The 9,448-nt window shown below is 37.6% G+C and overlaps 2 long non-coding RNA genes across 2 annotated transcripts; both read left to right on the top strand.

Annotated features, from left to right (window-relative positions):
* Positions 1–3,366: 3,366 nt before the first annotated feature.
* LOC149843484 (uncharacterized) lies at positions 3,367–4,581 on the top strand. Its single transcript, XR_016431137.1, has 2 exons — positions 3,367–3,513; positions 4,336–4,581. It is a non-coding gene; the product is annotated as an uncharacterized LOC149843484 (long non-coding RNA).
* A 1,386-nt stretch (positions 4,582–5,967) lies between these two features.
* LOC149843483 (uncharacterized) lies at positions 5,968–7,134 on the top strand. The gene is made up of 3 exons (XR_016430880.1): positions 5,968–6,085; positions 6,539–6,586; positions 6,778–7,134. It is a non-coding gene; the product is annotated as an uncharacterized LOC149843483 (long non-coding RNA).
* The last annotated feature ends 2,314 nt before the right edge of the window (positions 7,135–9,448 follow it).

The following is a 9,448-nucleotide window of genomic DNA, read 5'->3' as shown; positions in this document are numbered from 1 at the left end:
GTTTGATTAAGGTTTAAATTGTGGCTTTTTTATTTAATTTTATGGTTTATTTTTCTTATAGTTTATGATGTTTTGGTTTATTTATAATTTATTTTCTTGTATTTTAAGGTTTTATGATTTAATATGGTCGAATAATTTCATGGTGACTTCATTTTAAAACATCATTTTTTTTTGCAGATTTCTCAACAGAACTTGCTTGTGCCCCGCCACCCGTGGTAAGTAAGTGACAAAAACAATGCAAATCGGGTAAATACCCGTGGTGAGTAAGTGATGCAAGCGCATCACATGTTATTTAATTTATTGAATATAACACTTTATTGTTCACACACTCACTTAGTTGTTGATATCTATGACTACTTTGTTGGAGTTCGGAGATCATGCTGAGCATGATTTTAATGTATGAATATGAAAGTGTTCTTATTTTTGGAGTACGGAGTCCATGCTATGCATGGTAGTAGTTAGTGGGATATTGAAGTGTGTTTGCTGCAGGTACATGTTTGATATTTGTTTGATATGAATTATTTCGATGTATTGCAATGTTTGATGTGATTGTATCCATGCTTACATGTAGTTACTTTCAATTTGATTATGTCTTCCATGTGAAATTGTATACTGAAAGCATGCTTCAAATGAATGTATCGTGTCATGAATAGTTTGCACATGAAAATATTAAGTTATCAATGCATGCATCATAATTCTTGTGATTGTATGACATCATATATTGCATGATAAATTTGATATTTTCTTCATCATAGTATTCTGATGGTTCTCTTTTAACTGGTTAGGATACTATTCGTAACATCATACGACAGAATGACTGCAAACCGTGAATGGATGTACCGTAGGATAGTAGACAATGAGTTATCGCATGAATATATGGATGGTGTCGACAGTTTTATTGAATTTGCAACGGCAAGTGTCAGTACGGTAGATCCCACAGGTCGGATTAGGTGTCCCTGCAAGATTTGTAAGAATAATCGATTTGTAGAACCTCATGGCGTTAGACATCACCTATACAGGAAGGGTTTTGTGAGTGATTATCAGAACTGGACGTTTCATGGAGAAGAATTTAGAAACGATTTTGATGCACGGGTGAATGTGGTGCACGATAATCCATATACGAATTTGATATTTGATGCTGCAGGAACAGAACTGGGTTTTGCTATGAGTTCTAGTGATGTAAGAACTGTCGTAGATGAAGAATCACCAAACGATGCAGCTAGTAGAGGTGAATCATAAATCCAGGTTTGGAACATATGAACTATTCATATTAGCCTCGCAAGCTCAACAAGTTTATTATACTTCATATCCGAGTATAAAAAAGTCAGATAGAAATGAATGGTGGGCAGTTTGCAAGGTGAAATCCAAACTATACCCCGAATATGATCAGTTACAAGAAGATGAGTTAGCTGAAGACAGTGATTACTATCAATCAGATGATGTCTGTGACTTCGCTTATGGTCACGATGTTGCGCATGATATGCATGTCATATCTCCATTGGCTGATGAAACATTCATAGAGGAATGTGATCCAAATGATGTACCAAGTGGATGGGCAAACAATGAAGAAGAAGAAGAAGAAGAAGAAGAAGAAGAAGAAGAAGAAAGTCAAACTAGTGACGAGGAAGAATTCTCAAGCTAGTGAAAAAAATCTTATACTACAAACCTCTATTTAAATGCATTGTAATACTTGATGTGAGTTGTATTGCAATACTTGGTGTGAATGATTAAAAATTTTATTTCAATGTATTGTAATACTTGATACGAATGATTCGAATGCATTGTAATTTATCTGAATGTATTATAATTTATGCAATTAACGAATGATTTGAATTAGTGCAATACTTGATGTCAATGATTTGAATTATTTGAATGCATTGCAATGCTTGATGTGAATGACTTGAATGCATTGTAATACTTGATGTGAATTATTTGAATGTATTGTATGCCATATGTTATTTGTTAGAATATGGTTCGTGGAGGTTATAGTGGTCGCTCATCCAGTAGTAGCCAGGCTCAACCTTCATCTTCACGGGCTCCTGTGATAGGTATATCATATAACTAATTAGATGCTTGATTAGTTCAAATGCACATTCTGAGAACTTGGTGTGTATTTTTTTACAGATGATGTTGCGCCTGTATACGACCCACCTACACCAGTTGATCGCACAAGTCAACAGCCAACACAGGAAACAGGGTCTTCACAGGCTGGCACAAGAAGACTCATTCGAATAGTGTATATCGATAATCGACCGTAAGTATTTTGTTTTCAATTATTGCATATCTTTTAAATATTTTATATTGATATTTACTGTGTAACAATTCATGTGCAGCACGAGGTTTGAGCCACAAGAAGTAGTACGGGAGATTAGGAATTCACTTCTTCAACATCTACCAGGACCAGTTGCTCAATGGAAAGAGTACCCAAAGGAGGTATTAGACAGATTGTGGTCCTCATTCATGGTATACAGTTGTTCCTCATAGTTAATGTGTTTCATATTTAATTTATTTAAGCAATGTCTACTAACTTTCTGAAAATATTTGTAGGCTTCGAATCGCTTTGCAACTACGGTGGAAGAAAATGATGCAAGGAAGGTGTGGCAGAAGGTGGCTGCCAATCGATTTGCAGACATGCTGCACACTATGAAGACTGCAGCAAAAAAAGCATCTGGCGTAGTAGATGATCCATTACTGTGGAAGGGCCATGGTCCTATTACTATCAGGAGAGATTACTGGGATGAAATGTGCGATATGTGGGCGGGAGATGCATTTAAAAATCGCTCTGCGAAGGCTTCACAAAATCGATCGAAGATGCCCGAAGCCCATCTACACACAGGTGGATCTAAGACATTTGGGAGCCACCTAAAGAAAATGGTAACTCATCAATATATAATATTAATTTTATAAGTATAGTTGCAAATTTGTGTACTAAATCTTTTGTCATTTAACTTCGCAGGAAGCAGAAAAAGGAGGCAGTGTACCATATAAGGATGTGTTTGTAGAAACACATAAACGGAAGACCACGGGAGTCTTCGTATCAGAGAAGGCGAGAACGACAACGGTATGTATTAATTCTATTAATAATCATTGCAATATATATGCAAGTCATCATAATGTTATCATTAATTATTAATGAATACTTTAAACATTATTTTGTAGGAGGCATATGAGCAACAAATGGTAGAGCGATATGGTGAAGACGCTACTCAGCATCCATCATTTGATCCTACAGCATGGGTGACTGCAGCAGGTGAACCCAAAAAAGGTCGCGTGTTCGGGTTTGGGAGTAATATGAACACTTCACCAGTTATTGGTTCTTCCAGTTACGGCTCACCAACTTCTTGCGCCGACATAAGCTCCAAGCAGCCGACTATTCTTTCCGGTGATGATGTACGCGAGATCATTAATGAATCACTGAATAACTACTTCCAATACACCGTCGCCCCCTTTCTCCGAAATGAGATCAAGGCCGCTGTTCAGGATAGGGGATCTTCGATTCCAGGTCCCTCTCAGGTATAATCACATATATAGTTTTTTTGACTATCTTAAAGCACATCTGAGCATGGTAGAATCACATATAGAGTTTTTCTAGATGCCTTAGAACACATATGAACATGCTATAATCACATATTCAATTTTTTTACTGCCTTAGCACACATATGAGCATGATAGAATCACATATATATATATTTAACTTTTTGTCTGTCTTAGAGCACATATGAGCATGATAGAATCACATATAAAGTTTTTTTGATTGCATTAGAACACATAAGCATGCTATAATCACATATTCAGTTTTTTTACTGCCTAAGAACACATATGAGCATATTATAATCACATATTCTGTTTTTTGACTGCCTTAGCACACATATGAACATGCTATAATAACATATAGAGTTTTTTAACTGCCTTAGAACACATATGAACATGTTATATATCATTTATGATAGAATCACATATAAAATTTTTGGCTTTGCCTGCCTTAGAGCACATATGAGCATGCTATATTCACATATTCAATTTTTTTACTGCCTTAGCACACATACGAGCATGATCGAATCACATATATAGTTTTTTGCTTGCCTTAAAGCACATCTGAGCATGGTAGAATCACATATAGAGTTTTTTTATATGCCTTAGAACACATATGAACATGCTATAATCACATATTCAATTTTTTGACTGCCTTAGCACACATATGAGCATGATAGAATCACATATAGAGTTTTTTTATTGCCTTAGATCACACATGAGCACATGATAGAATCACATATAGTGTGTAATTTATTTCATTATATTTTGTTTATCAATACTGACTGTTCTTTTCTTGTGTAGGCTGCTAGCGATAATCAGGGTAGTGGAGCTGAAGGGACAGATAAAGACAATGAACAAGAAGACGCACAAAATCTTGGCGATGATTAGAGGACTGTGTTGAAGAAGTTCTATTTTTTTTATTTTTCCTAATTGTAATTGTTGAATTGTAAATAATTAAACTTTTTAGTTTTAAGGTGGAACGATTAATTATTATAGATACTTGTTATATGAATTTTTTTGTGTGGTTTGTTTTTTATTTACAGGAAATATAAATTGTACAGGAAATATAAATTGTACAGTTCTCCGTAATTAATTTTTAAATAAATTTTTTTTGATTTTTTTTCGTTTTTGCGACGGATTAGCGACGGATGATTCCGTCGCTATTCATATTAATCTAGCGACGGCTTAGCGACGGAATTAAATCCGTCGCCACGCCGTGGTCGCCGTTTAGTACCGGCGGATTGGCGACGGAATATATCGCTCGTTATTCCGTCGCAATTAGCGACGGACTTGGCGACGGAATAATTCCGTCGCTAGTTAGCGTCGAAATATTCGCGACGTAAGCATACTGTCGCCGCGTTGTCGCTAATCCGTCGCTAACATGGTTAGCGACGGATTAGCGACGGATTAGCGACGAAAGGTGGTCGTCGCTAATCTACTGCTCTGTTGTAGTGAAAGCAAGGCGACTCGCTAAGTGCGAAGGGTGTGCAGTTGTTTTACCCGGCCGGAGAAGCAACCGTAGGTTTGGTAGGTATAAGTCCAGAGCGGCCCGGTTTCTTACTCCGGCCGCGGTTTCGCCATCTTTAAGTCTCCAATCCTGGCTGCTGTTATTCATGTAATTAAAAAAAAAATGTCCTAGGGGCTATGGCTGTTCGGCCAAGACCTTTTAAAAATGTTATTATTTTCAATGCATCCTGACCATTTCTTTTGCAGCCATGGATGCCATTTATCCAGAGAGTCAAGGGTAGGGCAAAGTCCTCTTGGGTCCATCCACATGAAGGGCTTTCACTTAGGAGGGCTTTTGGTGGTGTTTTATCACGAAGATAAACAACATCATTAGTTCCATGGCAGCTTTTTGTATAAGAAACTTCATTACCTGATCCATTCACCCGCACCCAGCATAAAGACATGGTGGCGCTGGCTGGCGCAGCCTGTCATACTTTCGGTCGTCATGCCGGCTGCGTAAAACTCTGAGGCTAGGATCCATGCCCCAAGAGTCTATGCTATGCATTGGCTTGCACAGAGGAGTGACGCGCATGAGAATCAAACCTTGACTGTCGTTCTAGCAGCCAAGGCCCAAGCCCACTAAGCTGACCCCTTGCTGCTCAACCCTAGCAATTGGTTAGCTGCATTTTTGTATTTGAAGAGAGAGAGAGAGAGAGAGAGAGAGAGAGAGAGAGAGGTAAATTTGGAAACTAGTGCAAAATACATAATTTTCAAAGATGAGAAGCTAAACAAGCAAATTTTACACGCCAATTGTGAATTTTTGAGGATGAGAATGACATGACAGGCCAATAGACCACCTTCCCCATATAATTGAGATTCCTTTGGATGTTCCCCCTTGAGCGTGTGCCACACACATGAAAGAAAGTGTTTGATCCACACAAGCCAAGCCCCAAAACATCTATAAATACCTTACCCACGTCACCCTTCTTTGAGTATAAGCAAGCCCCTTCATTACTTGGCTACAGAGCCCATATTCTTGTTCCTCTTTCTTCATCACCATGTCTACCTGTGGCAACTGTGACTGCGCTGACAAGAGCCAGTGCGTGTAAGTATTCCTCTATCATGCTTCATGTTTTTGGATCCCTTTAGTGCTGTCAATGGGTCGCGTTTGTATCGAGTACCTAGCCTGACCCGAAGCCGAACACCCGGGTATGAGCATAAAAAAGCCAACCTGAATATTATTCGGGTTGACCTAAACCTGAACCTGAACCTGACCTAACTAATATTAGTTAGGAAGGCTAGATTTGGGTTATGATTTTTGTCAGATATTCAACTCAACCCAGCTTGACCTGAGTATTTTATATGTATCCTTGAGGGAAAAAGCTTCTTTATATGGATCTGAGTTTGAGATTTCATTTTCTTGACTGACAAAACCTCCTGCAATTAGTTGTTTGGGCGAGTTTGGATACACCTTGATGGGTCATATACCCAACCCTTAACAACACTGCCTCTCTTAACCATGTCTTGATCATTATTAAGCTTAATTACATGTTTGCAGGAAGAAAGGAAGCTCATACGGTATCGATATTGTAGAGACTGAGAAGAGGTAGATAAATCATTTTCTAAACTTTGATCTTAGTTTGTCTAAACTACATAATTATTTGAAGCTACAAGATCACCAGATAAATTATACCTTTTAGTTTGCATCAAGTCTTGAACTTAATCAAGGCTAGCACTATTTTGGAATGAACTCTTATCTTAATCAAGCTTATTATTATTAATTACTGCCCACTGCAGCTACTTTGATGAAGTTGTGGAAGTGCCGATGCCCGAGAAGGACGGCAAGTGCAAGTGCAGTTCGGCCTGCAAATGTGTGAATTGTTCCTGCGGAAGCCATTAAGCTCTCCATATCTAAATAAGGAGAAACATGTGGTACTAGCTTATGTGTGCATTAGCGCAAGCATGCTTGAGTACTCACCTGTGCTGAGCAGGCTTGCATATGTGTGTCTCAATATGTTATGATAGATGGAGACTTGGTCCCTTGGTGTTTTGTACAAGTGCTCTGCAGGGTAGCCTCTCTGGGCCTTCCTGTGTGTCCGTCATTGGCTCTATAGGTCTTTTCTTCTTCAATAAATCTAAGGTATTATTAATAAAGATTGGTCTATGCTTCCTTGCCCCAGGGCCTTGGCTTGGCTCTCTTTCTCTCTTTATATATATTTGCTACAATCAATTGTACTTTCAATCGAGTTTGAATCTTGTTTTTGACACAATCTAACCTCATAGATGTATTCAATATATTAGATATAATAGGAATCAACTCTTGGATCATGTCTGAAAAAATTGATACATTCATAGCCGTTGATTTTTGAATCACTGAAAAAACCTGTATACAGGTCGGATAAGAGTCCGAATCTGGTGCAATCACATGGCACAAAATTTGTGCATTAAGCACCTGGTTGCCCTCCATAAGGCCTTGGGCCCCACAACCGACCGAAGATGGAGGGTGATCATGTGCTTAATGCACAAATATTTGTACAATCATACTGCACCTGATCTTTTCAGGTCGGATACCGGCAATCCAAAAGTTGGTTCCCACTAATTAAAACATGTGGATCACATCTATGGTGTCAGATGTAAGAAAAAAAACCAAAAAAGAGATTTCACCCATTTGCTAGGTCGATTGAATTTACAATCGGTTGTAGCAAATGTAAACCTTATATATATATATATGGATGCCTGGCCCTAGGGACAAGGGTCCTAGGTATGGCAGGCTGGGCCAACGCAACCAGATCTTTGATCTTAGATGAGGTTTATTTGGGTAACAAAAAAAAATATTAGGAACATACATAGCATGAGTTTGGACTGATTTTTGCTACGCGCATAAGGCACAAACGTGCACATCAGGTAAGGCTAAGATGGCATCTCGCACGTAAAAATGGCATGATCCTCTTCATGCACAAAAGCATGCAGTGTCTTCATTTGCTGCTCAAAAGACATGCAAGCGTGATTAGCATGGAGGCATACTTGCATGTAAGAATGCAAACCAACATAAAAACTTGCCTGCACGCACATATCACACACGTACTTGTGATGTGTGCATCTTTGTGCGCACTCGCATGTGTATGCTACGAGAAATTATTTATGCAGGACGCACACAAATTAACTCGTGCTTATGTGCATGCTATGAATAACTGTCGGGTTAAAAAATCCATACTATTAGGTAACTGGGCTTTGGCCCCAAAGGGGTTTGACGAAGTGGGGTGGGGGGCTTGGCTGCTAGACAGGGAGTCAAAGTTCCATTCTCATGGGGTTGTCCATCTGTGCAAGCCAATGTGTAGCATAGGCCCTGGGGCAGGGGTCCTAGCCTCAGAGTTTTCCGCTGCCAGCACAATGACCTATGGCAGGCTGGGCCAGTGCGACCAGGTCTTTGTGCTGGGTGCAGTTTATTCAGGTTATAAATTCAAAAAAAGGTGGCTAGGCTTTGTTCAGATCGCTAATGTTAATTGCAAACTAAATTTGGATGTTGAGAGAGAGAGAGTGTGTGTTGTTGTGGTTTGTTATCTGTGTCAGTGCGAAGCAGGTTATATGTCCCCAGAGCCGTACCTGTGTTTTATGGGGCCTGAGGCGGAGGGAAAAAATGGGCCCCCTATTAATAGAAGGACTTTGGGGACAACGCCTCCGATTTTTTTAAAGAATCAAAATAACAATAAAATTTGCATTCACATTAAACAAATATAATATTCCAAATATTTATATTATATTAAATAAAAATATATAAAATATTTATATAAACTATGTAAACAATACTCGTCTGATTGTTTTAGAGGCAAAAATAATTATCAAATCAGTTTAATCAAGTTGTAAAACATTAATTAACAAAGATTAACTAATATAATTATTTATATTATTTTTAGATTTAACTAGCAATAACATAAATTAACTAACAATAATTAATAGTAAATAACTAACAAAAATTAACTATTAATAGAAATTAGAAATCAAAAATTACAGTGAAACAAGAAAGTCAAGAGAATAAGACACAACCTGATAGTATCATCATTCAAATAACAATAAGATTTATATTTTTACTAAACAAATATGATATTCTAAATATTTATATTATATCAAATAACAATGTCTAAAATATTTATATAAACTACTTAAACACTACTCGTCTAGCTGTTTTAGATGCAAAAATATTTATCAAATCAGTATAATCAAGTTGTTCAACCATTTATTTCTCAATTGACAACATAGCCAATTCATTCAATCTGTTCTGAGACATAGTTGATCTAAGATTAACAGACAAAGAACATTTTCCCCATTTCCTAAAGAAGCTATGTCAAAAAGCTTTCAGATTTGGTAGGACAGGTTAACCATTTAAAACAGTCTTGATGACAAACTTTGTTTATAAGATTCAAGAATCAAAACAGTGTTGGTCACAAACTTGAATATCAAAAGAACAACA

The sequence above is a fragment of the Nuphar pumila genome, chromosome 3, assembly GCF_984573655.1.
Source record: "Nuphar pumila chromosome 3, dmNupPumi1.hap1.1, whole genome shotgun sequence".
Lineage (NCBI taxonomy): Eukaryota > Viridiplantae > Streptophyta > Magnoliopsida > Nymphaeales > Nymphaeaceae > Nuphar > Nuphar pumila.
Note: the sequence above shows the minus strand (reverse complement) of the source record. Positions and strands in the feature narration are given on the sequence as shown.